Source organism: Penaeus chinensis, chromosome 3, assembly GCF_019202785.1.
Source record: "Penaeus chinensis breed Huanghai No. 1 chromosome 3, ASM1920278v2, whole genome shotgun sequence".
Lineage (NCBI taxonomy): Eukaryota > Metazoa > Arthropoda > Malacostraca > Decapoda > Penaeidae > Penaeus > Penaeus chinensis.
In genome coordinates, this window is record NC_061821.1 from 27918695 (window position 1) to 27926194 (window position 7500).

Below are 7500 nucleotides of genomic sequence, written 5' to 3' on the forward strand. Positions count from 1 at the left end.
GTTTGTGCGTTGTGAATGCCGCGAGGATGTACAAGCGTCGGTATGACTTCATGCTTCTACGAAACACTTAATCCTTAAATAAGCTTAGGGTCTGTATCCCTCTCCTCTCTCCGCTCGTCGCTGCCGAGGCCACCGAGGCGCTTCGATCCTTTTCATCCGTTTAGAAAAAAAGAACAGAGAAGGGAATGTCTGTGACGTAAGAGATAGTGCTAGTTCTGACAGTCTCTTGAGAGCCTTCGATATTTCATAATGGTTTTCGATTGCTCATGATAAGCTGTTTCACCTCTTCTTCTGTTCTTCCGCGCTCCGTATTGGCACTTCCGGTCGTAATCTTCCCCCCCAGCTATCACCTCCTCACCCCCACTATCACCCCCTCCTACTCCTCCCCCACCGTCACCCCCTCCTCCCCTCTCCTCCCCTACCGTCACCCCCTCCTCCCTTCCCCCACTATCACCCCTTTCTTCCCTCCCCCACCGTCACCCCTCCCCCCCACCATCACCTCCTCCTCATTCCCTCCTCCCTTCCCCTCCCCCACCTTCACCCCCTCCTCCCCTCCCCCACCACCCCCTCCTCCCCTCCCCTCCCCCACCCGCCTCCAACGAACTGATATTTCAGAGCCGTAAATGAAATGGCAGCCATAAATCCGTAGTCAGAGCTGGGATTAGGCTAATCACTAATCTTCATCAGCGTTTGGGCTGAAACCACCTCCTTTCTCGCTTCCTGCTCCTCGTCCTCCCCGTCTTTTCCACCTCCCCGTCTTTTCCACCTCCCATCCCTTCCCTCTCCTCTCTTGCTCCTCTATTTCTTCTCATTTTCCCCTTTCTCCGCCTTCTATCCCTTCCTTTGTGCCCCCCATCCTCCCTTACTTCTCATTTTCCCCTTCCTCCACCTCCTGACCCTCCCCTCTTCTCGTTTTCCCTTCCCTCTCTTGTCGTTTTCCCCTTCTTCCACACCCCATGCCTCATTTCTTCTCTTTTCCCCCTCCCTCTCTTCTCACTTTCCCCTTCCTCATTTCTTGTCTTTTCCCCCTCCCTCTCTTCTTATTTTCCCCTTCCTCATTTCTTCTCTTCTCCCCCTCCCTCTCTTCTCATTTTCCCCCTCCGCCACCTCCCATGCCTTTTCTGTCCTCTTTTCCCCTTCCCTTTTTTCTCTTCCTCCTTTCCCCCTCCTCTTCCCCCTTCTCCATTTCTCTATGCCTCCCCCTTTCTTAATCCCCCCTCCCTTTCTACTCTCCTTCTCCCCTCCTCTATCTCTTCTCCCTCCCTTCATCTATCCTCTTGATATTTCTTCCTCCTACTCCTTCTCTCTTTTGCATCCCCTCCCCTCCCCTTACCCCCTCCCTTCTTCCTCCTCTTCCTCTTTATTTGTGCTCTCCTCTCCCCCTTTTTCTTCCCCTTTTTTTCGCCTTCATCCATCATCCACACCCTTTCTCCCTCCTCCCTTTAACCCCCCTCTTACCCCCCCCCCCTCGCCCCCTCTCTTCCTAGGCCTATCACCGCAAATTAACTCCCTGTCGCCACTACAAGTCTCTGATTAACATAATGGAACCACTTCCTCCGAGCCTACAACAACAGGGAAAAAATGAGAGAGAGAGAAAGAGAAATAGAAAGAGAATAGAAGAGAAAGAGAAAGAGAAAGAGAGAGAGAGAAAATAGAAAGAAAGAGAGAGAGAAAGAATGAAATAGAGATAGGTAAAAAGAAAAAAAAAAACAGAAAAAAAGAAAGAAAATCGTCAGACTATAGTAGACGAAAGAAAATTCTTGTCTTTATTTAATAATCTATTTATCCTTATTCATCCGACTTGATATGATATTCCTGCATATTCTCCAGTCACTGTCTTTGTTTCATTGGCATTTTATTTTATTTTTCTTTATTGCTTTGACATATTTGAGCGGCGGGTCACCCTTTCCACGCACGGAACAGACTGGGAAGTTTCAGAGGTCGTCATTGTCAAGGCATTTATGGCATTTCATGGCATTTAATGGTGACTTCATCGCACTCCATGGTGACTCATTTCGGGGCATTTCAATGACTAACTTTACTTCGTCAATGGTGGCTGTGGGAGTACGCTGTTATTACCCTTTGTGAAGGTAGGTATTCCCATGGCACTTCAGGGATTAAGTGAGTTTGTGGCACTCCATGGTTTGCTACCTTTTTTATGACATTTTTGGGTGAATAACTTTAATTTACATTCGTGGTAACTTCACGATGACATCATTGCAGGTCATGGTGAGATCCATAGCATCCCTATAGTGGTTCATAGTAATTTATGGCTACCTTTCTCATAAATGTTTCCGTAGTTGACGTAAACGATTTCCCTCCTATTTCACGCTATTCCCGTGACATTTCATAATTTCAGCGAAGACCGTGTAAGGGTCAGCCGATGCGCAGTTGTTTGGGTTAGCCAGTGTGCATTTGTTTAGGTCAGCCGATGCGCATTTGTTTTGGTCAGCCGATGCGCATTTGTTTTGGTCAGCCGATGCGCAGTTGTTTTCCCGAAGGTCTCGCGTCTTGAATTCGTGTCCCAAGTGGCCCATTGATCTCATGGCGTCAGCAGGGGAGTGTTCATGATTTATAAAATGACCGGCACTCGAACTCGAGCCGCATGGAGATAGCGGAATGGTAATCATGGTAATGGGATGGATATTAATGGTGGCGGAGGCGCGGGTGGTGCGGACTTAATTGGCGCTTGCTGGTCTATATAAAAGGGCAGTCATTAGAGTAAAGTGGTCAGTCCTACTACGGTATGGTAGTAGTAATCTTAACTATAGTGGTGATCTGGGCAAGGGGGACGGTAAGGATGAAAATGCTAGCGGTAACAGAGTTGGAATGATGATAATAGTGATGATAAGAATGAGGATAATAGTAATAAGAAGAATGGCGATAGTCGTGATAATGATCATAGTAACGATGATGGTGGTAACAGTAACGCCATATGATAATGATGACGATGATAGTAATAACAATTAAGACCATAGTGATGATAATAATGATAAAATAAACAATTTTAACGGTGTATATAACTCACTAACATCGGCAACCAATACTATTATTAAACCAAATGTCGAGAGGCCGTTCAGACCGACCGACCACCGAACACCAGCTCGTGTCTAGAAATTGTCCTTAATTGGGGTCTGACCTGAGTTCCTGGATTCGGGTTGTCGCCGTAGGGATTAGGGTGGGAGGGAGAAGGGGGGGGGAGAGAAAGGAGGGATTGGGGGAAAGTGGAAGGAGGAATAAGGGGGGGAGGAAGTGGAAGTAGAGATAATGGGATTGGAAGGGGAGGAAAAGTAAGAAGAGACGTGGGAAAATACGAGAGAGAGGAATGGAAGCAAAAAAGAGAGGGTGTATAGAGGTAGGGGAGGGTCAAGTGGAGAGAGACAGAAGGAGAGAGAGGGGAGAGAAAGGGGTCAAGGCGAAAGAGGGGAAGATTAGGAGGTAAGGATGGGAGTTCCCAATCACCCCCGCGTGCCTTAGATCTTCAGAGATATTGAGATAACTTCAACCTCCAAGTGACTGTCCTTGAGAGAATAACAAGTGAAGAGCGCAGGTGAGGCTCTTCATTGAACTTACGTGTTATAAAAGAAGGTTGATGAAGGTTGTGTTGAAAAGAGTGAGTTTGGTTGAGGCGAATCAGGCTAGGCCTTCTTGGGTTGATGGGCTGGGTTTGGTTAGTGTTGGGTTGAGACGAGGTGGATTAAGAAGGGTGGGTTGGGGATCAGTAGGTTAGATTGAGAATGGGTAGGTTGGATTGTGTTGAATTCAGTTGCAAATAAAAGGGGCTGGAGCAGGTTGGGCTCAGCGCAAGTTCGGATGAAAGGCAATATAGGCCAAGTTGAATCAAGTTAGGTATGAAAGGGCCTGCGTGAGGATAAATCACACGTGCAACGAGCAGTAGCCGTGTTGCAATAACCGCAAGCTGCACCCGTTGTGTTGCAAACTGCCCGCCTCAAACAAGTTCTTACTTCCCGCTGCAGTCTTTCACGGTTTGATATTAGAGGAAGTTGCTGTTAAGAGAAACAGAGGAAGCGCTCTTTCAGATGTAAGTTCAGGCCGTTATTTCCATGGATTTTATGGTGTGATTATTTATATCATGTTATTGTTAACGCGTTATTATCATGATTTATTTTTATTTGAGGTCATTTTCAATCAGATTCACGTTCCTCTACTAAAGACTTAGGTGACTGATTAACCAAATAATAACGATAATGCCCGCCCCCCTAAAATATACCATGAATTATATACAGTAGGCTATATTTTATGTCATTTGTTAAATTTCATAAATTCGCATCCTGTCTCTGGGCTTAAAGGAAGCGTCTGTTTCGTTTTACTGCATCTTGTTACGTTTTTGATGGGAAAAGAGAAATCTTCGAAGGGAAAAAGACTTGACTGCGTGGGAATTTTACTGATTTTGTGCATGGGAAATGGAGTAGTGCATGATGTTAGCCGGGGAGTCGTGATGGTTTTACATATATCGGTGCATGGAAGTCTGTGTGCATGTTTGTTTGGTTGGATGCATGTATTTATGTGTAGAGAGATGTCTGTGTGTGTTTGTTTGTGTATGTATGTATATTTATGGAAATTGATGTATGTACATATATATTTATGTATGCATATGCAAGTATTGAGATGTATGTTAGCGATAGGTATGAATACAAACAGAGAAATATGAAGACGCACAAACATCCTACATGTATTTGGACATTTAGAAATATACGCATATAATAAATGGAGCCGAGAGGACACGCGAAGTAGGAGGAAGGAGAGTTTTTCACAAGAGGAACAAAGACAGATAATTATATGTTATACCGAAAGAAAGAGGGAAAAGTATAGTGGAAGGAGAGTTCGACTTTCCACGTATTCCTAGGCTGTGTTTTTTTGTGACATTTATCACTTAGCTGTTTTTTCTGTTGAAGACATAGGTAGTAGTACTGTTGACCTGCGTGCAAATGAGTTGATGTTGCATTTTTTTTTCTTCAAAATTTGACGGCATCTGATAACATATTAGAGAGCAAATAATATTTTTTTCTCTTACTATAGCTAATAATTATGGCTATGGACTTGGGGCAACATTTGCATACCCCGTCATTTATATGTATGGGTACATTTGGATCACGCTGTGCATTGTACAGTACACTACTATGTATTGTTACATTCCTTTTATGAACCATACTTTGTATTATACTATGTATCGTTATGTAGAAGAACACTGGGTTTCAAAACAGCGCAAGCCTTCTTTTATGAGCCATCTGTGTTCATTTGTTCTTCGTGGTCTTGAGGTAATTTCGTGCGGGTTGTTTTAGCATGGGTCTGTCAGCTGGGCGTTTTTAGTACACGAGGAGGGCGTGGGCTGCGGCTGTACGTAGCGCCATACCTTATATTTTATGGCAGGAACAAATTGCGCTCTTGCTAATAGAGTTTTCACTTTTCCGCTTGCGTCATTCCGTCACTGCGCCCCCCCCCCCTGTGTGATGTAGTGTTCCTCTCTTCTCCAGCTTGTTTGGGGAAAGAAATAATAGTTCATTAGTGATTCACCAAAAATGATAATTAGATGAATGGGTAAAAAGTTTTGTAATGGAATGCGAAAAAGATTGATTGATGAATAATAATTTGATAATGTAATGTAGTTAAAAGGATTAAACTGCTATATTTATTCGATACCGAAAAATAGTAGTTAGATAAAATAATGGAATGGAATAAAAAAAAATAATAATAATAAACCGGAATATTGATTCGTCAACCAGAAATTATCCCGGGTAATTATACAAAATAATAACCAGATGGAAATTGTCCCGGAATGCAAAATACTCCTCATTTGAACACCGATTCGTAAGTTCATTCATTCGTATATCTCTGACGGAGTTCCAGCTGAGATTTCGCTCCCTGGTTTTTCCTCTGGTGACTTTCATTGGTAGAGGGATGGGATTTGCCGAGTCTAGTTTTATTAAAGGCCACTTGTGCTGAGGCGTTGTCAATTAGTGTGTCTTCTCCGTTTGTGTGTGTGTGTGTGTATAGGTGTGTGTGTGTCTGCTTGTCTGCCTGCCTGCCTGCTTGCGTACCTGTCTGCTTGTCTTCCTTTCCTGCCTGCTTGCTTACCTGTCTGTTTGGTTGTGTGTCTGTCTCTCTGTCTGCCTGTATGTCTGTCTCTCTGTCTGCCTGTGTGTCTGTGCGTGTTTGTATACATACGTGCGTCCATGGTGAGCGTGTACGTGTATCATTTAGCACCGCTCTTACCTCCGCCTTACTTTAGTTTTCTGCCTTGTACTGTCGGGGGTTAGAAATGTCAAGCAAGCTAAGACTACCAAATAGCTTTGCTTTCATGTTTCTCCTGTCGATGATTCGGTCCGAAAATATCCCACAGTGAGTCCGAGAATCCTCCCCTTTTCCCTCCTACCCCCTTCCCTTCTCCCTTTTCCCTTCACCCTTCCCTCTTTCCCTCTTCCCCCCTCCCTTCTCCCTTCTCCCTTCTCCCTTCCCTCCTTCTCCCTGGACGCGACGAAGAAGGGGAAGGTGAGGGGGGGAGGAGTGCCTACCCCTTGCCTCCTTTGCATTTGGCCTTTTGCGTATGTCCCCAACGTTGCTGTGACGACACCCATGGCTGGTGTTGGTACTTGATGTCGATTTAAACTGTCTTGTTCTGTGGGAGTGTTTGTGTGTGTGAGGGGGGGGGGGGGGGTATGAGAGGGAGAAGGTCTCATTTTTCTTTTCTTATTTGTGTTGCTTGTTTGGTGGGTACTGATCGTGGATGATCAGATTTATTTTCTTTTTATGTCTTTGTGTATCTTTTTTCTGGTGTATGTCGTGGACTGGACATTGGAGAAATATGTGAAATTGAACTGTGTGGAATAAGTGTTTCCATTCGTGATTGTGCTATGCTCGATGTACTTGTTTATCGTTAGGGTCCGTGAAACAGTGACAAGAAATTTAAACAAAAACATGGAATGAAAAGACCGTGGACTTCACATTGGTTTTAATTTTCCCCGCGTGCTACGAGGTATTCTTGAAGTCCACGAGAGGGTGAAGTGCAAGGACTATAGAGAGGAGGTTTTCGAACGAGCTGTAGAATTCGCGGCAGACGATTGCAGGCTCTGTAGCAGGTGGTTGTGCCGGCGATAGTGAAAGTCGGCAGCGGGAGACGGCGGCGGCGGCGGCGAGCGAGGTGGCGGCCGCCCTCCTCCCTCCTCCCTCCCTCTCCTCAGTGGCTCTCTCGACGCCGCGGCGGTCGCACGTGTCGGTTCTCGCTCGTGCCGCGGATTCTTTCTTGGCTCTTCGCTCGCGGCCCACCGTCGTTTTCTTCGCCGTTTTTTGTGTGTGGAACGTTGCGGATTTTATTTTTATTTTCTCAGTGCATTGTTGACAAATAGAACAAAAGTGTGTACCGACCGGAAGCGTGATCTTACAGTTGACCCAAGTGCCTGAGTGACCTCAAGTGGTTGACCCGAGTTTGGATAAGATTTTAAACCCAGCCTGATAACTTTTATGAACTGTGTGAGAAGATAA

At 45.2% G+C, this 7500-nt stretch overlaps 2 protein-coding genes across 2 annotated transcripts in view; both read left to right on the top strand.

Moving 5' to 3' along the window:
* The window catches only part of LOC125044278 (inositol-trisphosphate 3-kinase B-like), a gene marked incomplete at its 5' end in the record, with an annotated part of 247039 nt that overhangs the window by 143554 nt on the left and 95985 nt on the right, over nt 1-7500 (top strand).
* The window catches only part of LOC125044286, a 91495-nt gene continuing 90768 nt past the window's right edge, over nt 6774-7500 (top strand). The window contains exon 1 of the mRNA XM_047640876.1: nt 6774-7500. This exon is cut by the window's right edge and continues 66 nt beyond it. The gene's annotated coding sequence lies outside the window, so the exon portion shown is untranslated.